This window comes from Corythoichthys intestinalis, chromosome 3, assembly GCF_030265065.1.
Source record: "Corythoichthys intestinalis isolate RoL2023-P3 chromosome 3, ASM3026506v1, whole genome shotgun sequence".
Lineage (NCBI taxonomy): Eukaryota > Metazoa > Chordata > Actinopteri > Syngnathiformes > Syngnathidae > Corythoichthys > Corythoichthys intestinalis.
Genome location: NC_080397.1, coordinates 57515568 through 57543077, shown reverse-complemented (window position 1 = coordinate 57543077; position 27510 = coordinate 57515568). Strand labels below are relative to the sequence as shown.

Below are 27510 nucleotides of genomic sequence, written 5' to 3'. Positions count from 1 at the left end.
AGGAAAGAACAAGTGAGTCATTTACCTCCACGGTAAGCCTGAACGATATATCGTTTAAACATCGGCATCGTGATGTGTGCGTGCTCGATAGTCCCATCGCAAGGACGTGCGATAGTTTTGATTTTTTTTTAATCCACATACGCCCTGCTTTCTACTCTGCGCAAGGCCTCACACCCTCCCTTTCCCAGCTCTTTGAACCTCACAGTCACTGCAGCACTTGCTTATTAAAGTTAACGATGCTGGTATCTTTGATCTTGCCAAAGAAGCGGACATCACAGCGCAGCAGCTGTCCATCATCGTTTAACTTGTTAAGCAGTTTCTGCAAGGAAGCCGCTTTGGAATGAATATGTGTGTGTGGAGACGTTTGAGACATATAAATTAAATGCCAGAAGTGATCATGAGGAGTTTGTAATTTCTACATGTCCACCAAGAGTCACAGCTAAGGTAGATAAACAGAAGTATTTAATAAAGCCAAGCATTTTTCTACTACAGCACTTTATTCTTGTTCAAAAATGATTTATGTTATGTTTAAATTTGATCATAATCATTACATTTGAAGTGCTTAAAACCATTTATTAATATATATAATACATTTTTAAAAATCATACTTTGGGGGAAAAGTGAGAAAAAACATGCCTTATGTGTATCTCTTTCCATTGCTAAATCTGAATAAATACATTGAGCACACACACCAAAAAATAATTTGGGGGGCGGGGTGCGCAACTTCGCGGTTTTTCACTTATCGCGGCGGGTTCTGGTCCTCATTAACCGCGAAAAAAGAGGGATCACTGTACACTGTGGTCATAATTAGTCATCCAAAGTCTTTCCAAAAAGCTATTCAAGTCATCTAGTGAAAATTTCTTTAAAAAAAAAAAAAAAATATATATATATATATATATATTAGGGCTGTCAAAATTATCGCGTTAACCCGCGATAATTAATTTTTTAAATTAATCACGTTAAAATATTTGACGCAATTAACGCACATGTCCCGCTCAGACAGTATTCTGCCTTTTGGTAAGTTTTACAGCAAGTTTTTTGTGCTATCTAACAGCGAACTCTTGTGGTCGCTTTGCGACATGGTTTATTGCTTTCTTGCCGGTTCAATATGGCTGCACGACGTCTCGGGCTGACGCCTACGTTGTAATGTTGTGCTTATATGATCCTTGGACAAGATTTGTCCGTAAGTATGGTTGTTGTAAAGAATGTACATATTATGTTAGTAAGCGAAATGTTATATTTTTTGTATGAGATGCTTTTTGTTTATTTTTAGTGAACCTGTATAGCGTGCTAAGCTAACGTTGTTGCTAATGCAATGCTTGTGTACTTTTTTTTGTAGTTTCACTTCGGTCTAAAGAGGACAGTGGTTTGAGGCCATTTTATTAATAAATCAGATGAAAAAGGAAGAAGTCTGATTATTAAGGCGTCGTTCACTAGCTGTCTAGCTTTGGAAAAAGTAGACGCTTCGGAGTGAGGACAGCATAGACAGATTTAAATGACAGTAGAGTGAAATGCCCACTACAGTCCTTATGTACAGTATGTTGAATGTATATATCCATCTTGTGTCTTATCTTTCCATACCAACAAATTATTTTACAGAATATATATATAATTTACAGAAAAATATGGCATATTTTATAGATGGTTTGAATTGCAATTAATTGCGATTAATTAATTTTTAAGCTGTAATTAACTCGATTAAAAATTTTAATCGTTTGACAGCCCTAATATATATATATCGCAAACCCCCAAAAATCTCAGCAATAGTTTTTTCCAATATCGTTCAGGCCTACTCCACAGTGACCTTTTTTAATTACTATAACAGAACAACTAGAAATGTCTTTAAACTTGGGGGGGGGGGGGGGGGATTACATATCATAATCAGGATTGTTCCAATCACAAATCTCCTCCATTAGAGACTTCTTTCAATCTTATTTTAACTCCCTAACCGAGTGACTCTTTTAAAAAACTCATTCTGTCAAAAGCCTGGAACCTTAGGCGGTGTTAAATCTGGGCATTGTGAAATTAATTCGAACCCTCTTTAGCAATGAATTAGGTTAGGTTAGATACCAAGCAAAGAGGGAGTGGATCAAAGCTTGTTTAATTGGAGTGGCACATTTGAGAATTGTAAGTGGTTCAGTTCTGAAGTACATTAAAAAGCCCAGTTCTAACGTCTATGGTGTGTCATCAGCTACTGTACATGGCAATTAGCTGGTCACAGCTTTCGGTATATGTACACAGTGTAACATATTCAGTGCCATTGACGGTGATAGACGTCCAATCCATTTTGACTGGGAGAGGTTAGTAATAATAATAATAATCGCTGCCAGCCCGTTAATAGCAACCAATGAGTTAATGAAACCCAATACAATAGTCATAAATCTGTCCTTGGAAACCAAGGGCATAGAGTAGGTTTGCATAGGGACAGTAGGGACATAACACTAGCAACTTTTCAGGATGCTCAAGTTGTCCCCACCAACTTTTTAAGCAGCCTTATTTGCATTAAATAACGAGTTCAGCTGTATAAGTAATATAGATTGTCTTGCTATATGTTGTAAGGATACAATAGACCTTACCATTATTAAGTGAATTATTTTAATTATGTTTAGAAGTACATTTATCTAGAGCTGAAACGAATACTCGAGCAACTCGAGTAACTCGAGTTTAAAAACTGATCCGAGTAATTTTATTCACCTCGAGGAATCGTTTAATTTTGCCAGCTCTAGGCATCACGTTTTGCCCGGACTTTTAATGCGGGACAACAAGCTGATGTCACGTGCTTAGAAGAAGAAGCAATAAAAGAATACCTTACTGCAGCCGACAGCAGTTACAAACTGCGCCGACGTTGCTAAAAACTACTCCGCATGTTGCTACTTTGGTAGCAGGTAGCGCCTGATGCGTGTCATAGATATCATATGTACGTAGAACTAGATGCGGAATAACCGACTCGGCGGCGTTAATAAATCAGTCGCCATCTTAAAGCAGTACGCTTCTCAGCGCTCTTAAATAAGATTAACGTTACTGTCACTCGCTCACGTAACGTTATCCCTGCGGAGGGCTAGGTTTCTATTCATTATGACCACTGTCGATGCGTGGCTAGCTCCTACATACAGGCTTTATTTAATCTGTGAAAACAGCGCTGTAGAGTGATTAGGGTGTAAAATAAAAACATAATAATGGTAACTGTCAATTTTAGCTCACTAGTCATTGCTGGATAAAATACCAAGTAACACTGGTGCCTAATGTGCTCCAGTACAGCGCAGCATTTATTTTGAACACTGCAAAAACTCACAATTCTATCAGGACTTACAGTATAGACTAACTTAAAACTTAACTAGAACTTATAGCTTGACACAAGTGGAAATTCAATTGAAACACGTGGGAAAAACACCTAACTTTTAAGTGATGTGTTATTTATCATGCGTTTTTAGGTAAGAAATATATATATATATTTTTATAAGCTCTAAAAGTTTTTGGAGTGAAAGCAGTGAATTAGTCTTTTTTTTGTCACATTTGAGATGCACTTGTTGGCCGTTTTCAACAATGTACATCGAAAAGAAAAATATTAATTGACTGAGAATGGTTCAATATTAGATGAAATGTCTTGTTTTCTCATCTATATTTATAATTGCTCTTTACCTAAAAAAAAAGTTTTATCCGATTACTTGATTACTAAAATATTCGATAGCTGCAGCCCTACATTTATCCCTTTTCACTAGCTGAATGTGCCAGTCTACCCTCCCCCCCAACGCACGTTTGATTGGCTGATGACTCCCCATCCCGCCACACACACGCACACAGCCCCAACAGATCCATGTCGATAAAATGCTGCCTCCTCCGCCCCCTTCTAAGAGGAGGGGGATTAGAAGTTTTTTTTTTGGCCAGCACAGCCACTATAAGTAATGCAAAAAGACATCAATGTTGTGGAAGTGGGGGAAACACCACTAATTATGCTACCAAAAATCCGACCTGCATCAGAGTTAGCATATCATTAAACCGTGTGAACTTGCTAACCTGCAAAACTACTGCGGTCAGGCCAGCCTCCACAAGAAACAACACATTCAAAATAGTCGTCCTTCATTGGGGTCATTTTTTGGATTATGTACATTACGGTAATGTCGTTTTTCAGCACAATTAGATTTTACAAGATTAAAAAAAAATTTTCTTCAAAAATATTTTTTTTTCTTAACCCTATGTTGCCAAATGTATCTCATTTGATACACCTAAAATTCCATGATTTTGAGACTCAGAATTCTGACATTTCTTATTGAAAAAAAAAAAAAAAAAATGATGGATGCAAGTCAACACATGCATCTGCAGGTTCCACGAGAAAAACAAATAGGATTTAGCAAAGGTTATAGATATCTGATCGCTTATTACACATATTCATTTTGACTTTTCTTTTTACAAATTTGAAAAAAAGGTTTCATTAGGACCTTATTGTTCAAATTTTAGGATTCTCTGATAATTGCTTCATATTGCTGGCATTAAAGAGATGATGTCTTTTTCCGCAATAGCCTTATTTCATAATGTCGTTTTTCAGCACAATGAAACATGTGCTGTCAATCAAATACATTAGGCGGAGTCAGTTCTGACTCACGTTCACCCATGGGTCACTAGGATGTGGTCCTTATTCACCACTGCAAATTATAACCAAGAAAAAAAGTGAAAACAAATCTTTTTTGTAATAACAACTTGAAATTGCCACATTACAGTAAATACAAAGAAATAATATACCGTATTGCCCCGAATATAAGACGGCCCTGATTATAAGACGACCCCCTCTTTTTCAAGACTCAAGTTTGAGAAAAGACTTTTTGAACACCAAATTAATTTTTATACAGAAAATAATTACTGTACATCTGAAAAAAATGATTATAACAATATATTTGAGAGAAAAAGCATGTAATTTTGCCTCATTCAAATGTTAATATCTGAACATTTAAATATGTAAACTAAAGCGCAATCACATTCGTAAAAGAATGACTTCTGGTTTTTGAAATGTAAATAAACCAATCTATTGTGATAAAACAACAAAATCGCAATCAATGCAATAACCATCAAAGTGAGGTCTAAATGTAACTGTAGTCTTGAAACAAATCTAAATAAGGAAAAACATTGCAATAAAATAATACAAACTGGTTAAACTTGAGCGTAGCTCAGATCTGTCATTACCAGGGGTCGCGTTAACCGAATATTTTCCGTCGTTGACCGTTTTTTTAAAACAGTGACGGAAAAAACTGAAGTCCATCTGTCATTTTGACAGGTTGCTTCAAGTTTGGTGTGTCTGGCATAAATAAGGATTTGGGTTTTATTGTTAATGTGATTTTACTGCTTGGAAAATTCTTTATTCACAAATGCAGGTATTTTAAAACAAGACCTTGTTTTAAACATTGGATGAATGAGTTTCATATATGGTATAGATCTCTGAAATTGATCAAGCAGCAAAAAGCTCTCCATTTGGTTTCATTGTTTGAGAAAGTTAATATTTCTTTGTAAAGCCCTATGTTCGAGTATGTGTGTGTGTGTATGCTGTGTAGTGACGTGTGTGTATGAATACAAACATGGCCAACAAGTAGAAATCTGTATATTATGATGAAGAGTGTTATTTGTGGATTCTTGGTAGAATGTTGATCGTGTGTGAGCCCGTTTTTGTTTGTAAATGTGTATAATTGTGTAAATTAAAAAAAAAAAAAAAAAAAAAAAAAAAATTGACAGGTTGCAATTCACACCCCAGACCACAGGGTGGCGAGTGAGCATATTAATTAGCTATTGTCTCTCTTGATGCATGACGTCATTGGCCTTACTCGGAAAAATGTCAAGGCAACTGAGTGTCCGAAGTTTCTTCAAAAAGCCCCAAAACGACGATGGTGTTGATAAAAGAGGTGAAAAAAAAGAGTGTGGCCGTAAAGCGCGGATTCAGCCTCCAGAACAACATCAAAACGGCCGTGAGAAGTCGTCTGTCCGAGGCAAAAGTCCAAAACCTCATGACAATAGCCTCTGCAGCAATCCCCCTTGAGACATTTGAAGGTGTGAGACTGCGTTCAGGCCACAGCAGGTGAACTGTTAATTTTCATTGTTCCATATGTAGCCTACCTACTGGGGGCCACAGTCAGCTGTTTTTGTCACGGAGAAAAAGTTACATATCCATCTGCTTGATGTGAGATGGCACGGTGTGGATTCTCTGTTAAGCTTGTTCGGACAGAAAATTAAAAATGAATGAAAACTAAATACTATTGAGTATGTCATTATCATCATTTTAAAAATTTAAGTGACAGGTAAAAGTTGATTATGACCCTGTCAGTCAAAATGACAGACAACGAAAAAGTCTAGCGCAACCTCTGGTCATGACAGAACATCGCTTCAATGATATCTGGCGCCATCTAGCGTTGTGAATGGGTATAATGTCTAGACTGCGAATATAAGACGACCCCCACTTTTTCAGTCTTATTTCAATGCAAAAAACACCATCTTATATTCCGGCCAATACGGTTATTAAAAGAATGTCTGTCTGAGCGGGAAAAGTAAACTTTACTGTGTACAGCTTCGCCAATACAAACACAGTATGCAAAAAACAATCTGCAGTGAAAGCTCAGTGGTGTTTGCAATATAAAATCCTCCAATCTGTAAAAATTCAATTCAGCAGCGACGGCCGCAAAAGTGAATAGCAATGGCCCTCGTTCTATGAGGAAAACCTCAAGGTGGAAAACTGGAAAATAGCAATTTTTGGGGGGGGGGAGTGGGGGTGAACCCTCATTGTTTGGCTAGTCGTGGAGGTGAGAGGGCACGTTGGGATTGGATTCAAACAACATTATTCAGGCAATTTCATGGCTACTTAGCTCAGTGCAACAAAAAGTGCGTGATGGGGGGTTGGGAGGAGAACTCAATTTACAAGCGATACGTCAGCCGCCACAAATGACTTGCGACCCCTTCATAAATATCTATTTTTTTTATGCAGAAGGCAACCAAACACACACAAATGAAGTGCCCCGACTTTGCTGTCAGCAACCTAAAGAGTGTGCGGAGATTGCAGACTGTGACTACGACTCACTCCATTTCCTTTCCAATTGCAAAATCATTTAAAATAAAAAAAGACTCCAGAGCCAAATAGCCTCAATCCTCATTTCTGGGCTTCCATTACAGATAGCACGGGGAGTTAATTTCAACAACCCAATGGGTCTCCAACAGTGAAAATGATTAAATCTACAAGATCCTTATCATAAAAGAAATAAATTTGGAATTTAACGACAGAGGGGGAATGGCTGTGAATATACTGAGCTGAATTTAGTGCATGACCTATTCTACTGCCTTTCTCCTTCTTGCCTTCTAATTCATAAATTCAATATATAAATGACATGATCCCGATTTATTGTCAAATCTCATTCTTTAACAACAGCAATTATAAATCTAAACGTGAACAGGCTCGGAGTGGCTAATCGGGAGGATCGGGACAAATCCCTGTGGGCCGGCCTGTCAGAAGGGTCGGTCCGGTCAGGGTTTTACACATTTTTAATACTACAGTATTATAATTTTTTGTTTGGTATTTATTAGGGCTGTCAAAATTATCACGTTAACGCGCGGTAATTAATTTTTTAAATTAATCACGTTAAAATATTTGACGCAATACACGCACATGTCCCGCTCAGAAAGTCTTCTGCCTTTTGGTAAGTTTTACAGTAAGGCTTTTTGTGCTGTCCAACAGCGAACTCTTGTGGTCGCTTTGCGACATGGTTTATTGTTTTCTTGCCAGTTCATTATGGCTGCACGACGTCTCGGGCTGATAATGTTGTGCTTATATGATCCTTGGACAAGATTTGTCCGTAAGTATGGTTGTTGTAAAGAATGTACATATTATGTTAGTAAGCGAAATGTTATATTTTTTGTATTAGACACTTTTTGTTTATGTTTAGTGAACCTGTATAGCGTGCTAAGCTAACGTTGTTGCTAATGCAATGCTTGTGTACTTTTATTTTGTAGTTTTACGACGGTCAAAAGAGGACAATAGTTTGAGGCCATTTTATTAATAAATCAGATGAAAAAGGAAGAAGTCTAATTATTAAGGCGTCGTTCACTAGCTGTCTAGCTTTGGAAAAAGTAGACGCTTCGGAGTGAGGACAGCATAGACAGATTTAAATGACAGTAGAGTGAAATGCCCACTACAGTCCTTATGTACCGTATGTTGAATGTATACATCCATCTTGAGTCTTATCTTTCCATTCCAACAATTTATTTTACAGAATATATATATATATAATTTACAGAAAAATATGGCATATTTTATAGATGGTTTGAGTTGCGATTAATCGCGATTAATTACGATTAATTAATTTTTAAGTTGTAATTAACTCGATTAAAAATTTTAATCTTTTGACAGCCCTAGTATTTATTCATGACAGTGGGTATTACTTATATGCTGTTACTGCTGTCCCTGTGGGCTGGCTTAAAAAAATATACACTATTGTTCAAAAGTTTGGGGTCAGTTAGAATCCAAACTTTTGAACTGTAGTGTATATATATTTTTTTGTATACATTTTATATATTGTATATATTTTAGAGCTAATCGAGTTAATCACAGCTTAAAAAATAATTAATCGTAAGTAATCGCAATTCAAACCATCTATAAAATATGCCATATTTTTCTGTAAATTATTGTTGGAATGGAAAGATATGACACAAGACGGATATATTCGTTCAACATACTGTACATAAGTACTGTATTTGTTAATTGTAACAATAAATCAACCAGATGGCATTAACATTAACATTCTGTTAAAGCGATCCATGGACAGAAAGGCTTGTAGTTCTTAAAAGATAAATGTTAGTACAAGTTATAAAAAATTTATATTAAAACCCCTCTTAATGTTTTCGTTTCAATACAATTTGTACAATTTTCAATCAAAAAAATAAACTAATACCGCGCCATTGTTGATGTCAATAATTACACGATGCTCAAGGTGCATAAACCCATTCGCACCAAAGCGCCAGCAGAGGGAGACAAAAAACACAAGTAACAAATGGGCATGACACTGTGCCGTCCTTTTAATTTGTTTGAGCAGGGCATGTGCGTTAATTGCGTCAAATATTTTAACGTCATTAATTTTTTTTTTTTAATTACCGCCCGTTAACGCGACAATTTTGACAGCACTAATATATTTTAAAGTTTGGGGTCTAACTGACCTCAAACTTTTGAAACGTAGTGTACATAGTGAAAAATCCCATATGATACACTACGGTTCAAAAGTTTGGGGTCGCTTAGAGCACAACATTTTGAACGGTAGTGTACAGTGCTGGCCAAAAGTATTGGGACCCCTGCAATTCTGTCAGATAATGCTCATTTTCTCCAACTAAATGATTGCAATTACAAATGCTTTGGTAGTAATATATTTATTTATATTGCTTGCAATGAAAAAAAAAAAAAAAAAAAAAAAAAAAAAAAAACACATAAAAGAATGGGGGGTGGGGGGGTCATTATAATTTTACACCAAACTCCAAAAATGGACGAAAGTATTGGCACCCTTTGAAAAATCATGTGATCTTCTGTAATTTGTGTAATTAACAGCACCTGTTACTTATCTGTGCCACATAACAGGTGGTGGCAATAAAAACTAAATCACACCTCCAGCCAGTTAAAATGGATTAAAGTTGACTCAACCTCTGTCCTTGTGTGTACCACATTGAGCATGGAGAAAAGAAAGAAGACCAAAGAACTGTCTGAGGACTTGAGAAGCAAAATTGTGAGGAAGCATGGGCAATCTCAAGGATACAAGACCTGAATGTTCCTGTGTCTACCTTGCGCAATGTCATCAAAAAGTGTAAAGCCCATGGCACTCTGGCTAGTCACCTCCCTAGATGTGGATGGAAAAGAAAAAATAACGAGAGATTTCAGCGAAAGATTGTGCGGATAGTGGATAAAGAACCTCAACTAACATCCAAACAAGTTCAAGCTGTTCTGCAGTCCGAGGGTACAACAGTGTGAACCCGTACTATCCGTTGGCGTCTTAATGAAAAGGGACTCTACGGTAGGATACCCAGGAAGACCCTTGCCTGGTACACCAGACTCACCGCTGTTCCGGCTACAGAGTCTGGCGAGCGTTCGGCGGATTTAATTCCCAGGGCGGAGCAAGCCACAGCAAAGAGACAGCGGAGTGGACCAATCAGCGACAGGCGGACGTGCTGTTGATAAAGCGACCAGAAACTCTAGCGAGAGAGAATAAACGAGGAAAGCGGAGAACGGAGAAGTTCATCCAATATGGCTAGCATGAGACAGACTGGTTTTTTTAGTGACTTGATGTGTTTTTGGTCATTTGAAACTAAATTTACCGCTGATTGGAACATATTCTGAACTCTCCCGTTCACCATCTGTGTTGTTGTGGAGACCAATTCCAACGCGCAAGAGTAACATTGCTCGTTAAGAACACGTCACGCAAATAAACGAATCTCATTGCAAGGATGATTTCGTTCTAGCTTGAGGGGCCAATAAGGAAATGGGTCCCAGACTCTTATCACAGTGTTTGAAAATACAGGGAGAATAGTCTGGCAGTACCAGCAAGACAGACCCCATTTCTGACCCAGAGACATAAAAAAGCTAGGCTGACGTTTTCTAAAACTTACCTGAGAAAGCCAAAAACGTTTTGGAAGAATGTTCTCTGATCAGATGAGACAAAAGTAGAGCTTTTTGGGAAAAGGCATCAACATAGTTTACAGGGGAAAAAACGTGGCCTTCAAAGAATAGAACACGGTCCCCACAGTCAAACATGGCGGAGGTTCCCTGATGTTTTGGGGTTGCTTTACTGCCTCTGGCACTGGACTGCTTGAGTCTGAAGACTACCAACAGATTTTGCAGCATAATATAGGGCCCAGTGTGAGAAAGCTGGGTCTCCCTCAGAGGTCATACAGTTGTGGTCAAAAGTTTACATACACTTGTGAAGAGCATAATGTCATGGCTCTCTTGAGTTTCCAGTTATTTCTACAACTCTGATTTTTCTCTGATAGAGTGATTGGAACAGATACTTCTTTGTCACAAAAAACATCCATGAAGTTTGGTTCTTTTATGACTTTATTATGGGTGAACAGAAAAAAGTGATCAAATCTGCTGGGTCAAAAATATACATACAGCAGCGCTAATATTTGGTAACATGTCCCTTGGCCATTTTCACTTCAATTAGGCACTTTTGGTAGACATCCACAAGCTTCTGGCAGGCTTCTGGTTGAATCTTTGACCACTCCTCTTGACAGAATTGGTGCAGTTCAGTTAAATTTGATGGCTTTCTGACATGGACTTGTTTCTTCAGCATTGTCCACAAGTTCTCAATGGGGTTTAAGTCAGGACTTTGGGAAGGCCATTCAAAAACCTTAATTCTAGCCTGATTTAGCCATTCCATTACCACTTTTGATGTGTGTTTGGGGTCATTGTCCTGTTGGAACACCCAACTGCGCCCAAGACCCAATCTTCGGGCTGATGACATTAGGTTATCTTGAAGAATTTGAAGGTATCCTCCTTCTTCATTATCCCATTTACTCTCTGTAAAGCACCAGTTCCATTGGCAGCAAAACAGCCCCACAGCATAATACTACCGCCACCGTGCTTGACGGTAGGCATGGTGTACTTGGGGTAAAAGGCCTCACCTTTTCTCCTCCAAACATATTGCTGGGCATTGTGGCCAAACAGCTGGATTTTTGTTTCGTCTGACCACAGAACTTTCCTCCAGAAGGTCTTATCTTTGTCCATGTGATCAGCAGCAAACTTCAGTCGAGCCTTAAGGTGCCGCTTTCGGAGCAAGGGCTTCCTTCTTGCACGGCAGCTTCTCAGTCCATGGAGATGCAAAACACGCTTGACTGCGGACACTGACACCTGTGTTCCAGCAGCTTCTGATTCTCGGCAGATCTGCTTTTTGGTGATTTTCGGTTGAATCTTCACCCTCCTGACCAATTTTCTTTCAGCAGCAGGTGATAGCTTGCGTTATCTTCCTGATCGTGGCAGTGACAAAACAGTGCCATGCACTTTATACTTACAAATAATTGTTTGCACTGTTGCTCTTGGGACCTGCAGCTGCTTTGAAATGGCTCCAAGTGACTTTCCTGACTTGTTCAAGTCAATGATTCGCTTTTTCAGATCCATGTATGTATATTTTTGACCCAGCAGATTTGATCACTTTTTCTGTTAACCCATAATAAAGTCATAAAAGAACCAAACTTCATGAATGCTTTTTGTGACAAAGAAGTATCTGTTCCAATCACTCTATCGGAGAAAAATCAGAGTTGTAGAAATAACCCGAAACTCAAGAGAGCCATGACATTATGTTCTTTACAAGTGTATGTAAACTTTTGACCACAACTGTAGGTCTTCCAGCAGGACAATGACCCAAAACACACCTCAAAAAGCACTAGAAAATGATTGGAGAGAAAGCACTGGAGACTTCTAAAGTGGCCAGCGATGAGTCCAGACCTGAATCCTATAGAACACCTGTGGAGAGATCTTAAAATGGCGAAGGCACCTTTTAAATCTCGGAGACCTGGAGCAGTTGGCCAAAGAAGAATGGTCTAAAATTCCAGCAGAGCATTGTAAGAAACTTATTGATGGATACCGGAAGCGGTTGTTCACAGTTATTTTGTCTAAAAGTTTTGCTACCAAGTATTAGGCTGAGGGTGCCAATACTTTTGTCTGGCACATTTTTGGAGTTTTGCGTAAAATGATAACAATTTAATATTTTTTTTCATTCTGTTTTGTGTTTTTTCATTGCAAGCAAAATAAATGCAGATATTACTACCAAAGCATTTGTAATAGCAATCATTTTCTGGGAGAAATTGAGCATTATCTGACAGAATAATGTGCCAATACTTTTGGCCAGAAGCGTATAAAGTGGGCCGGTCTGAGGCATGAAATTCCCGATCTGAAAAAGAGTCCCACTCCAGCCCTTGAACGTAAGTATTAGACTACAGTATCATTCTAAGGGGCGGAGTCCAGATTGCCAGCTTCGACCTCGCCAACCTTGATAAGCGCCGCTCAGCTTCCCTGGCGACATCGCAGCCAGATGCTTTGATGCTCTCATTCACTGCGGAAAACTGACAAGACTTGTTTGGTTTGCTGTGAAGAGGAAAAACACGCTCATTTCAAAGCCCATTGCTGGTCCACATGCAAATGGAAAGGCTGCATTTTTTCTGATCTTCTTTACACGAGGAAAAAAAAACATCTTTGATCACCACATGGTCCAAATGAGGAAAGATTCTTGGCTTTCAGGCATATCAAGGGCCTTGTGTCCTGCCGCCCTGACAGGCCCCCAGCTGCATTATGCCCATCATTCCACCTAATTACCACCACATGAGAGGAAAAAACTATATTAAAAATACAGCCAGAAATTCATTAAAGGGTGGCTAATTCTTTTCATTCACACGGACCGAGTCCATATTTTCCATGCCCGAGCTTGCGTTTCTTTAAAACGTGACCATAAAGCTCTTTCCCACTGTCTTTTCCCAGTCTGGCCCTTGTTTGTCAATAGGCAGAGACTTTGGCACACCAACCTGGCATCAAAGGGCTTCACACTTCACGGGCCACAGGGATTAGAGGCCTTTCAGCCCCACAAAACCCATCTCGGCTCCACAAAGGCTTCCGGTTATTAGAAATCACGGGCACAAAGGAAGAAGAAGGGAAGAGAAGGCAAATGAGCATCTGGATGCATCTGATTTCAGCGTGATTTATTTTTGTTTAAATGTAAACTTATATGGCAGGATCTTTATAGGAAAATTGATTTAAAGTTCAATTTAAATTACAAGTTTATGAAGTAGTTAAAAACATAGGCGGAGTTTGACTTTTGGGGCAGGTGGGGGCACAACATGTTGATGACCCCAAAACGCAGTGTCAGCAATAAAATTAACTTACAAGAATATTTCTAATAAGTTGAAAATGAGCATTTTTTTTGTTTGTCATTCTTGAGGGGAATTCTAAATCAGGCTGCTTAGGCAATACTTTTCGCCAAGATCGTCATCCATTGAATAGGGTAGGGGTGTGACAAAATATCGAAATGGTGATGTATCGTGATACTTTGTATCCCAAAAGGTTATCGAGATGCTCCTGTCAAGAATCGAGATATCATTTTTAAAAAGTGTCAATTAAACCTTTAACACCGAACGATGCGACACGTTTACGCATACCATCTTTGGGGCAGTTTACATGGCGACTCTGCGACACAAAGACACAATGACTGAGTTGCGGACTCGCCTCGCGTGCATATGGTGCCAGCGAAAACGGAAGGCGAAAACGAAAAATTCTGAATCCTGCCTCCAAAGTGAAAGAATCCGATTGCGGGGGATTTAGGGGGGCTTGCTACGTATGAATATCAAAAGCTCCCGTGGCGCGAGACCGCGCCAATAACGTCAGCACTTGTACACGTCACATTGGGCGTGCGCAGCGCTGCTACTAAACATTAAAAACAGCAAACATGGCAGAATGTCAGCTTTAATTTACTGTTTTAATAATATTTTTAAATTAAATATATTGAACGTTTCAATTTTTGTGCCTTTTTGAACAAAAGAAAAATGACATCGCTTCGAATGGGTGGGCATATTTTTTTTCCGGGCTGAGGGAGCTTGATGGGGTCAAAGTGCATCATTCTCTGTCGCCCAGTAAATCTGCACTGCCCCCTAGGGCTTGGCATGAATACTACATCGTTTTCATGCGAAATTGCAAAAATTGTTCAAATGGAGACGCAAATGCAAATGCAAATTTGAAATTGTTCGTATTCTCAGAGAGTCACCATGTAAACGGCCCCTTTGAAGCCTCTTAACGCTGTAATTACGTCACCCACGTGCCCCTGGTAGCTCTCGTTTAAAAGTATGGAAGTTGATGTCCACACCAGTTTTTATTTGAAGTCAATCGGCCAAGTAAAAGGGGAGATAATGTCATTTGAGTTTTATAGTTTTATTGCACTCATAAATTCATTCATTCATTCATTTTCCATGCCGCTTCTTCCTCACGAGGGTCGCGGAGGTGCTGGAGCCTATCCCAGCGAACTATGGGCAGTAGGCAGGGGACACCCTGAACTGGTTGCCAGCCAATCACAGGGCACAAGGAGACATACAACCATTCACGCACACACTCATACCTACGGACAATTTAGAGTGTTCAATCAGCCTACCATGCATGTTTTTGGGATGTGGGAGGAAACCGGAGTCCCCGGAGGAAACCCACGCAGGCACGGGGAGAACATGCAAACTCCACACAGGAAGGCCGAAGCCCGGGATTGAACCCTTGATCTCAGAACTGTGAGGCAGACGTGCTAACCACTCAGCCACCGTGCCGCCGCACTCATAAATATGCATTAAAACGCTGCATGGACCATGTGTCTATCTCCATATTTCCATCATTTCTTGTCCTTTTTTCAAAACCGAAAACAGCACAAAAGACTACATATCCCAAGAGCCGTTGTGATGTCAAGAAGGACGAACCTAATGTGAACATTTTTAATAAATTGACGAGCAAGGCGCCAACTAAGGGAAAGGAGACATGCGTAACAAGCAACGGCCGGTTGGATTGAGCGAGGGACTTTGAAACGTGCAGAATGAATCGAAAACTAAATTTAGCGCAAGCTAATGCATTATTTCATTAACTCAAGGAATAGGATGAGCTGTATGTGTCATTGTTTTCCTCGGATCAGTCGGCGTCTCGGCGAGTAGAAGTGACAGCAGCGCGAAAACGGCGGATGAGTAGGCTGTGTGACGTTATATGTGACGCAGTTTAGTGACATGTTCAAAAACAAACTTTACTGAGTGCGCAAAATGCGCAACTTTATTGGGTCGCATGCCTAAAAAAATTGAACTGAACTACTTGTCAATATTTTTGAAAACACTTTTTTTTCAATGTTATTATTTTTTCTTCACGATGAATCTTTTCAATTTTTATATAGATGTGTGTTCGAGAAGCTTGATTGCATGTACATATATAACTTTGATAAGGTGATGGGTACAACACCTAACTTCACAAAGAGATATCGTCCAAACCCTTTTTGTGTTGGATAACATACATAATTTTTTCCCCCACAGTTGTGCACTGTATCTAACATGTTTTGACCATAGTATGTGTGAAGGCCAAAAACGCCTATGACCATAGCTGCTGTTTGTGTTGAATTGTCAAACTTAAAACTATTCAATCTTATTTTTTTCTATTAAATGTTTATCCTAGCAAGTTAAATAAATATGATCAAGCTTCAAAACAGTTGGTCGAGCATGTTTGGTTGTCAGTGGGACTTCAACATTACAACTTTTGAAAAAAGATTTTGGGATTTTTTTGTCTTTTTGGGTCCAAAATGTGGATTAAAGTTGGTCAGTGAAGAAAACAACAGTTTGGACATGAAGTTCACGGTATCCTGAAAAAAGGGACCCAACTCGGCCATTGTGAACAGTTTTTCCTTTGAAATATAAAGGCAACATCAAAGGCATGCAAATTCGGCCAAAATAGGCTTAGGTGTTAAAGGGTTAAAAAAGAAAAAAGGCTGCCATTGACGGTGCTCGACACCCAATCCATTTAGACCGGGAACGTTCGTTCATTCAAAACCAGAGCATTCACAGTTATTCGGTCCGATTTTCGGGGCATTTACAGGTCACTTGCTGTTCATTTTAGGGCATTTACAGGTCATTTCCTGTTGAGTTTGAGGGGTAGTTTACATGGCGACTCTGCGACACAAAGACGCAATGACTAAGTCGCGGAATCGCCTCGCAGGCATATGGTGTCTGCGAAGACGAAAAATTCTGAATCCTGCCTCCAAAGTGGAAGAATTCGATTGCGGGGGATTTAGGGGGGCTTGCTACGCATGGATATCAAAAGCTCCCGTGGCGCAAGACCGCGCCAATAACGTTAACAACACTAACAACATTAAAAACAGCAAATATGGCAGAAAGTTGGCTTTAATTTACTGTTTTAATAATATTTTTATATTAAATATGTTGAATGTTTCCATTTTTGGGCCTTTTTGAACAAAAGAAAAATGCAATTGCTTCGAGTTGGCGGGCATATTATTTTTCCGGGCTGAGGAGCTTGTTGGGGTCAAAGTGCATCATTCGCTGTCGCCTTGTAAATCTGCACTGCCCCCTAGGGCCTGGCGTGAATACTACATCGTTTATGCGGAATTTCGACATTGTTCGAATGGAGACGGGCCCATATAAATACAAATTTGAAATTTGTCATATTCTAGGAGAGTTACCATGTAAACGGCCCTTGAGTCACTGCCTATTCATTTGGGTGATTCCCAGGTCACTTCCTGTTCTGTAATGCAAAATAAACAGGAATTGACCCATAAAATACCCCAAAATAAACAGGAAGTAACTGAAAATCAACAGGTAAATGACCTTAAATGGCCCAAAATTACCTCATTGCCTGGGATTGGCTGTCACTGACAGCCATAGACGTCCAATCCATTTGAACTGGGAGGGATGGCAGCGAATGAACGAATGTTGATTCGCTGCCACCTTCCCAGTTCAAATGGATTGGACGTCTACTAGTGATAAACTCATTCCAATTCACAGTAGAAGCTTGTTTTTCTGGTTATTAGTTTTTTGTAGAATATCCTAGAAGTATTTCCTGACCAATGCATCGATAATCGTCGTATCGCCATATCGTCAGATCGTTATCGTGAGCATTGTATCGCAAATCGTATCATATCGTGAGGTACCAAGAGGTTCCCACTTCAACTTTCCACGGTACGTTTGTTTCACCATTTTCTACATCATTAAACCTGCGGACCCAAAGTTGCGTCATCAAAGTCTTGATGAGTTCAGCTACAGTGGGGCAAATAAGTATTTAGTCAACCACTAATTGTGCAAGTCCTCCCACTTGAAAATATTAGAGAGGCCTGTGATTGTCAATATGGGTAAACCTAAACCATGAGAGACAGAATGTGGAAAAAAAACAGAAAATCACTTAGTTTGATTTTTAAAGAATTTATTTGCAAATCGTGGTGGAAAATAAGTATTTGGTCAAAACCAAAAGTTCACCTGAATACTTTGTTATGTACCCTTTGTTGGCAATAACGGAGGCCAAACGTTTTCTGTAACTCTTCACAAGCTTTTCAGACACTGTTGCTGGCATTTTGGCTCATTCCTCCATGCAGATCTGCTTTAGAGCAGTGATGTTTTGGGGCTGTCGTTGGGCAACACGGACTTTCAACTCCCTCCAGGGCCGGCCCAGCATATACGCAGACTATGCAGCTGCTTAGGGCCCCTGACCACTTGGGGGCCCCCAATCTGGCAATTTTTGTTGTTGTTGTTGTTACTACAGTTTGCTTTATTTGACTTTTGTGAGATTTGATACTTGATTACAAGCTTAAAAAATGAAAAGTTCTCCCTTAACTTCTTTCTTTCCTCTTTTAGAAAAAGGTTTGGCGCTGTCTACTGTAAGTACTGACAATCATTTGGGGTGAGAAGTTTTAAGTATACAGTGCAACAAAATCTGATTAATATACAAAATATGGACGTATGGGTTGGATTGCATGTATGGGTTTCACAGTATACTGTGACGAAATGGTGGGCCAAAAATACGGGCCCCTTTGCATTATTTTGCTTAGGGCCCCCAAAAGCCCTGACTCCCTCCACAGATTTTCTATGGGGTTGAGATCTGGAGACTGGCTAGAAATGCCTTGAAATCCTTCTTACAAAGCCACTCCTTTGTTGCCCTGGCTGTGTGTTTGGGATCATTGTCATGCTGAAAGATCCAGCCACGTCTCATCTTCAATGCCCTTGCTGATGGAAGGAGATTTTCACTCAAAATCTCTCGATACATGGCCCCATTCATTCTTTCATTTACACAGATCAGTCGTCCTGGTCCCTTTGCAGAAAAACAGCCCCAAAGCATGATGTTTCCACCCCCATGTTTCACAGTGGGTATGGTGTACTTCCGATGCAATTCAGTATTGTTTCTCCTCCAAACACGAGAACCTGTGTTTCTACCAAAAAGTTCTATTTTTAATAACACATTCTCCCAGTCCTCTTCTGGATCATCCAGATGCTCTCTAGTGAACCGCAGACGGGCCTGGACGTGTACTTTCTTCAGCAGGGGGACATGTCTGGCAGTGCAGGACTTGAGTCCTTGGCGGCGCATTGTGTTACTGCGGTCCCAGCTCTCTGTTGGTCATTCACTAGGTCCCCCCGTGTGGTTCTAGGATTTTTGCTCACCGTTCTTGTTATCATTTTGACGCCACGGGGTGAGCTCTTGCACGGAGCCCCAGATCGAGGGAGATCATCAGTGGTCTTGTATATCTTCCATTTTCTAATAATTGCTCCCACAGTTGATTTCTTTACACCAAGCGTTTTACCTATTGCAGATTCAGTCTTCCCAGCCTGGTGCAGATCTACAATTTTGTCTCTGTTGTCCTTCGACAGCTCTTTGGTCTTGGCCATAGTGGGGTTTGGAGTGAGACTGACTGAGGTTGTGGACAGGTGTCTTTTATACCGATAATGAGTTAAAACAGGTGCCATTAATACAGGTAACGAGTGGAGTCTCGTTAGACCTCATTAGAAGAAGTTAGACCTCTTTGACAGCCAGAAATCTTGCTTGTTTATAGGTGACCAAATACTTATTTTCCACTCAAATTTGGAAATAAATTCTTCAAAACTCAAACAATGTGATTTTCTGTTTTTTTTTTCACATTCTGTCTCTCATGGTTGAGGTTTACCCATGTTGATAATTACAAGCCTCTCTAATCTTTTCAAGTAGGAGAACTTGCACAATTGGTGGTTGACTAAATACTTATTTGCCTCACTGTAAATGTCCAAACATAGTGCATTAAAATTAACAATTGTAATTTGGTAAGTCTGCAGAAACAGGAGGACTGTTTTTAAGTTGGCAACGTGTGACTTATTGGTTTAGTTTATAGCAGATCTTAGCTAAAAGCAGCATCATACAGATGGTTCTCGCTGATAAAACACCCTTCGAGGCAGCTTGCACCTCCTCTCTGTGCACCCTCGCAAGGTAGGGGCTTTCCTGCACCTGTGCATACGCCTCAGCGCGTCTGTGCATGCAAATAGCACGCGTGAAAGCAGGAAAACAAGGCACGCAAACAACACACACGCAAAAATCTGCATCTGCACTTGTGTGTCTCATTTGACATCAGTGAAGCATGCTGTTATCCTCCGCTCTGCGCTCTCTCATGAAATGTAGGGCAGGGACAACAACAGGTGCCTTTGCCGGCGACAGCCTGCAATGCCTCCTGGGCTAAATGCTTCACACTCGCTTCATTTCGACATGCGACAGCCTTGTAAGGATTAATTATTTCCCCTGAGGACGCAGGAATATGCCATTTCCCTTCCTGAGACGATGCGCGTTCACGAGCACATGAAATAGCTTACCGTAAACGAATAGGGGCAACCTGAGCTGTTTTGTCTTAGTCTTCTGGACAATAATACTTATTAGTCATATTTTAGTTATCTCAAAATGTGTTCGTCTTCGTATAGTTTTTGTTGACCAAAACGCAAGACTAATTTCGTCTAGTTTTAGTCGACATGTGGACACCACGAACTGTATGTAAAAGAAGTTGTCCAAGAGTTTTAAGAGGACGCTCTCTGTTAGCATTAGCCTAATGCTAATGCAAAAACTAAGAGTTACATTGAGTGTGTGATGATTACTCATCACAGACCTACAGTGAGGTAAATAAGTATTTAGTCAACCACCAATTGTGCAAGTTCTCCTATTTGAAAAGATTAGAGAGGCCTGTAATTGTCAACACGGGTAAACCTCAACCATGAGAGACGGAATGTGGAAAAAAGAAAAAAAACTGAAAATCACATTGTTTGATTTTTAAAGAATTTATTTCCAAATTAGAGTGAAAAATAAGTATTTGGTCACCTACAAACAAGCAAGATTTCTGGCTGTCAAAGAGGTCTAACTTCTTCCACTCGTTACCTGAATTAATGGCACCTGTTTTAACTCGTTATCGGTATAAAAGACACCTGTCTACAACCTCAGTCAGTCACACTCCAAACTCCACCATGGCCAACACCAAAGAGCTGTCGAAGGACACCAGAGACAAAATTGTAGATCTGCACCAGGCTGGGAAGACTGAATCTGCAATAGGTAAAACGCTTGGTGTAAAGAAATCAACTGTGGGAGCAATTATTAGAAAATGGAAGATATACAAGACCACTGATGATCTCCCTCGATCTGGGGCTCCGTGCAAGATCTCACCCCGTGGCGTCAAAATGATAACAAGAACGGTGAACAAAAATCCTAGAACCACACGGGGGGGCCTAGTGAATGACCTACAGAGAGCTGGGACCACAGTATAAAAGGCAACTATCAGCCACTATCAATGCGCCGCCAGAGACTCAAATCCTGCACTGCCAGATGTGTCTCCCTGCTGAAGAAAGTACACGTCCAGGCCCGTCTGCGGTTCACTAGAGAGCATTTGGATGATCCGGAAGAGGACTGGGAGAAAGTGTTCTGGTCAGATGAAACTTTTTGGTAGAAACACAGGTTTTCGTGCTAGGAGGAGAAAGAATACTGAATTGCATCCGAAGAACACCATACCCACTGTGAAGCATGGGGGTGGAAACATCATGCTTTGGGGCTGTTTTTCTGCAAAGGGACCAGGACGACTAATCTGTGTAAAGGAAAGAGTGAATGGGGTCATGTATCGAGAGATTTTGAGTGAAATTCTCCTTCCATCAGCAAGGGCATTGAAGATGAGATGTGGCTGGGTTTTTCAGCATGACAATGATCCCAAACACACAGCCAGGGCAACAGAGGAGTGGCTTCGTAAGAAGCATTTCAAGGTCCTGGAGTGGCCTTGCCAGTCTCCAGATCTCAACCCCATAGAAAATCTGTGGAGGAATTTGAAAGTCCGTGTTGCCCAACGACACCCCCAAAACATCACTGCTCCAGAGGAGATCTGCATGGAGGAATGGGCCAAAATACTAGCAACAGTGTGTGAAAAGCTTGTGAAGAGTTACAGAAAACGTTTGGCCTCCGTTATTGCCAACAAAGGGTACATAACAAAGTATTGAGATGAACTTTTGGAATTGACCAAATATTTTCCACCATGATTTGCAAATAAATTCTTTAAAAATCAAACAATGTGATTTTCTGAGATGTTTTTCCACATTCTGTCTCTCATGGTTGAGGTTTACCCATGTTGACAATTACAGGCCTCTCGAATATTTTCAAGTGGGACAACTTGCACAATTTGCCCCACTTTATAAAGGCTAGGGCAACATTGCAAGACAACAAATCCCACCGTGTGTGCGTGTGTGTAAGCCTGGTGACTGGAGACGACACTGGCGAGTCGGGGGGGGGGGCGAACAACGTCGAATGACTGACACAACCAGAGACTGCTATGATGTAGGCTAACTACACTTAAAATGTCACACATTGTGAGCATTTGACGGAAGCGTTGGCGCATTTTCGTCTCGTTCTCATCTCGGCCAGTGTTATCACAGACTACTTGAAAAAGTAATGTAATCACTTCACTGATTACTTTATTATCTAACTAAGTAACTAGGTTACTTTAAAAGTAATTTATCAGTGACTTTTTATCAAATTTTCGTCCTTTGCTGCCTCAACATAAGAATGACCACAGAAAAATGTTATAACATGTAATCGACTTTCCGATAGCTGAATTTAAAGGGTAGGATCATAATTTTTCACATAAAGCTTAATTGATTTCAACCACCATTGACTTGTGCTAGCTTAGCTACTCCGGAGCCCTTAAACTAACAAATAATTGAAAAACTGTGTAACAGTATCTCGTCCCGCACCTCTCAGCATTGATGGTAAGTACAGTTTATTATTTATCATTAAATTTTGTTATTTATTAGGTCTAATTAATCTAAATGCTTGATTTCTACAGTCATTGCCATGCAAAGCATTTCATTATACTAGAGAATATGTGCTGTCACTTTCCTTTGGTGCACTCGGACTTGTTTGACGTCACGCCAGCACTATTTTCTGTTAGTTTCGAGCGTTGCTTTCACGATTGGAAGTGGGGGTGAACGGCAGTTAATATTTCAAGAAGGCGCAGAAACAGTAAACGGCGCAGGCTCGGATACCCCCCCCCCAACCCCCCCCCCCCTCCTTTAGCTAGCTATTAGCCTGCTAGCTTATTAAGCTTTTAAGGGGTATTCAGGGGTACTTAACTCATTTGCTCCCATAAATGTATAAATATGTTCTATTTTTATTTTTGTTGCAGTGTCCCAAAGACATATAATACATCTTTTACGTTTTTTTTTCACAAGAGACATCTCTAGGTTCTGATTCAACTTAGCTCCAAAGCACAATGCTGAAAATCCATTTTAAAGCAATAAAACTGGCCACTGGAGGGCAGTAGCACATTTGGTAGGACCCGCAACCCGATTCAACGGAACGAACGGCCGGGCCGCTAGGCCGGGCCGCACGGCAGGGGCGCCGGCGGAAGACGACCAAATGAACGTCCAGGATGCCAGGCGGCAGACAACCGAGCAGAACGACCGGGACCACCAGTGCAGCGGACGATGCCGTTGAGTCCGTGCTGCTCGCCAAACAGAGCCCGCGCGGCCGTGCTTGTCCGCTCGCGGCCCCCGCACCCTCTAGTGTCCCACGACTCAGCCGGAAACGCGCACGGCCAAACCGGTTTCCCCCCCAGGAACACAAGTTCCCCAGGCGAACTCTGCCACGAGGCAGTGGTCACCACAAAAGAAAGACTAAAAAAAAATCCATCTTTATGAGATAGACGGCGATGAGGGAAAAGTTTACCCCGGCTGTCGCGGCCACAACAGCGTCATCTCTCAGTTAGTGATGTGTAAATTAGGGCTGTCAAACGATTAAAATTTTTTAATCGAGTTAATTACAGCTTAAAAATGTATTAATCGTAATTAATTGCAATTCAAACCATCTATAAAATATGCCATATTTTTCTGTAAATTATTGTTGGGATGGAAAGACAAGATGGATATATACATTCAACATACAGTACATAAGTACTGTATTTGTTTATTATAACAATATATCCACAAGATGGCATTAACATTATTAACATTCTGCTAAAGCAATCCATGGATAGAAAGACTTGCAGTTCTTAAAAGATAAATGTTAGTACAAGTTATAGAAATTTTATATTAAAACCCCTCTTAATGTTTTCGTTTTAATAAAATTTGTAAAATTTTCAATCAAAAATAAGCTAGTAGCCCGCCATTGTTGATGTCAATAATTACACAATGCTCATGGGTGCTTAAGCCCATAAAATCAGTCGCACCCAAGCACCAGCAGAGGGCGACAAAACTCCAAAAAAAACAAGTAACAAGTTGGCATTGCACTGTGCTGTCATTTTAATCTGTTTGAGTGGGGCATGTACGTTAATTGCGTCAAATATTTAGACGTGATTAATTACAAAAATTAATTACCGCCTGTTAACGCGAACATTTTGTCAGCCCTAGTGTAAATGAATTGTTACTTTGCTATCAAAAGCTCTATTTGTCTTGTTATGTTATTTTGTAGGGTTTTGTGTTAAAGTCAAAGTTATGTTTGAAATGTTTACTTTTACAAAAAGCTCAGAAAATTGCTCAAACTAAGCTATTTTCTAATGCTGATTTCAAAAAAATGGAAAAAGATATGAACTAACTTCTTTCTCCTGCTGAAAGAAGAGAGTCTAATCTTTTGTTGGGTTCCATGTTTACAGTGCCCTCCATAATTATTGGCACCCCTGATAAAGATGTGTTTTTTAGCTTCTAATATTTTTTTTTCCAAATAATATGGGACCTTAATGGAAAAAAAGAGAAAAATTCAACCTTCAATACAAGTGCATTCATTCAGTGGGGAGAAAATCCCACATAAAGAAAAAATATTTGACATCAAATAATGTGTGTCACAATTATCAGCACCCCTGGTGTTAATACTTTGTATAACCCCCTTTTGCCAACAAAACAAGGTCTGGGGACTGAGATGGCCACGGGAGGAGCTTGATTTTGTGTCTGGGGAACCATTTCTGTGTAGATTTGGCCATATGTTTAGGGTCATTGTCTTGCTGAAAGACCCAGTGACGACCCATCTTCAGCTTTCGGGCAGAGGGCAACAGATTTTGATTTAAAATGTCCTGGTATTTCAAAGCATTCATGATGCCATGCACCCTAACAAGGTTCCCAGGGCCTTTGGAAGCGAAACAGCCCCACAGCATCACGGACCCACCCTCATACTTCACAGTGGGTATGAGGTGCTTTTCAGCACGCCAGACCCACTTAGAGTGTTTGTTGCCAAAAGCTCAATCTTGGCCTCATCTGACCAAAGCACACAGTCCCAGTTGAAGCCTGGGACCGTGTGTATTTTTGTGTGAGACCAAGATTGAGCTTTTTGGCAACAAACACTCTAAGTGGGTCTGGCGTGCCACGAAAGATGCGCAAATTTTTCTTTATGTGGGATTTTTTCCCCACTTTCCCCCAATGAATGCACCTGTATTGAAGGTTGGATTTTTCTCTTTTTTTTCCCATTAAGGTCCCATATTATTTGAATTTAAAAAAAAATTAGAAGCTAAAAAACACATCTTTTTCAGGGGTGCCAATAATTATAGAGGGCACTGTAAATGACAGCCTCAACATAATCAAAGTATTTCACTTAATAATGGTAGTAGGGTCTATTCTATCCATACAACATATGGAAAGACAATCTAAATGACCTATGTAACTGAACTCATGATATAATGCCAATAAGGTTGCTCAAAAGTTGGTGGGGACAATTTGAGCATCCTGAAAAGTTGGTAGTGTCATGTCCCTACCGTCCCTATGCAAATCTACAGCCTTGGTCTAAACTTAGCCAGAGCGCGCTTACGATCTGAACAGTTTTAATGTATCGCATGGGAGTTCAGAGGTTCAAATCTGTATTTGATTAGGTATTTCAAAGCATTCATGATGCCATGCTCCCTAACAAGGTTCCCAGGGCCTTTGGAAGCGAAACAGCCCCACAGCATCACTGACACACCCCCATACTTCACAGTGGGTATGAGGTGCTTTTCAGCACACCAGACCTACTTAGAGTGTTTGTTGCCAAAAAGCTCAATCTTGGTCCCACACAAAAATACACACGGTCCCAGGCTTCAAATGGGACCGTGTGCTTTGGTCAGATGAGACGAAGATTGAGCTAAATTATTAGAAGTTAAAAAACACATCTTTTTCAGGGGTGCCAATAATTATGGAGGGCACTGTATTTTCTAATGCTGATTTCTAAAGAATGGACAAAGATATAAACTAACTTTTTTCTCCTGCTGAAAGAAGAGAGTCTAATCTTTTGGTGGGTTCAATGTTTATATACCAATAGAACAGAATTTTCTGTGGACCTTGCAAAATCAGTCAAAATCCAGTAAAACGGCCAGGAGCGGAGGGGGTTGCACTGGTGAAAGTGTCTGAGACTGAATGAGTTAAGAAGAAACTTAAAGAAATATAAAAACACTATGATTGAACTGCATGGTAGATGAGATAAAAGTGCAGGCCGACACGCATTTATTAGGAGCAATCACGTGCCGGGGAGCCGAGATGGCAGGGAGGCAATTAATGGGCTGACCTTCGTCCTTAATAATCCGACGCCTGGCACACAATGCCCGTGTGTCAGGGCAGCACATCTCTAAATGCCACCCTCATTAGCACGATGCACGCGGTGAGCGAGCCTATCACTGCGCCGTTAGAATCTGCAGCGGTCAGACCAATGCCGAGAGCAGGCGTGGGATAACATGGCAGCATGGGGCTGTGATATGATCTGGAAATCACATTCCACCGGGAGCACGGCCACTCTCATTTCTCTCCGTTTATGATTGGCATGAAGCTCCCTGCGCGCAACGTCCTTGGTGTAGCCGGTGCTGTCACTGTGATTGCTTGCATGCATGTGTGTGTGTGTATTTGAAGAAAGGGGTGCTCGATTCTTAACACTCAATTAACACTCCTTTAATTAGCCAGCAGTACATTTTGAATTCTGATGAACTAATTTTCTAAGTGTGTGTGTGCAAGTGGGAGGCCTGCTAAAGATGAGGTCCATTGGGTACAAAACAGCAATAAAGAGGGAACTGGTTAGATTAGACTGTAAAAAAAAAAAAATCCATTAAATTCTGAGCACATCTTTCGAGCGAGGGGTCAAATTGCGTTGATCACACCAAGGCAAAAGCAGATGGGGAGAGTGTGAGAGACGGCAAGGTGGATGCAGGTAGGACAGCTGTGCAGGAGTGCAGTAGTGAATCCAGAGGATCAAGAGAACGCTTTGCATTTTAATTAAGAGGTTTAAATGAACAAGCAAAGGAAAAAGTCTTCGCGAACTACCTAAAATACCCTTGCTGCAAATGATTGAAGTCCTGAGTGTTCAACAATTATGGAAAAGTTTCTTGTTATTAGTGGGGGGAAAAATAGCACTACACTACATCAAAAAGCTCTCAGCATTTCCTTCCTCACTTGTGCGAAGCTGATATCTCTACACACTTTGATCCCAGTGGACCATGTAGTCGGGTCAGCGGGGGAGAAAAATTGCTTGCTTAGATGAAGGGAGAAGACTAGTTGACTTGCAATTAAGATTTCACAGCAAAGTTG

General features: G+C 40.4%; 1 protein-coding gene across 1 annotated transcript in view; it reads right to left on the bottom strand.

The window, feature by feature from the left end:
* Positions 1 to 27510, bottom strand: part of fam222aa (family with sequence similarity 222 member Aa) — a 185851-nt gene that overhangs the window by 8700 nt on the left and 149641 nt on the right. The window lies entirely within an intron of this gene.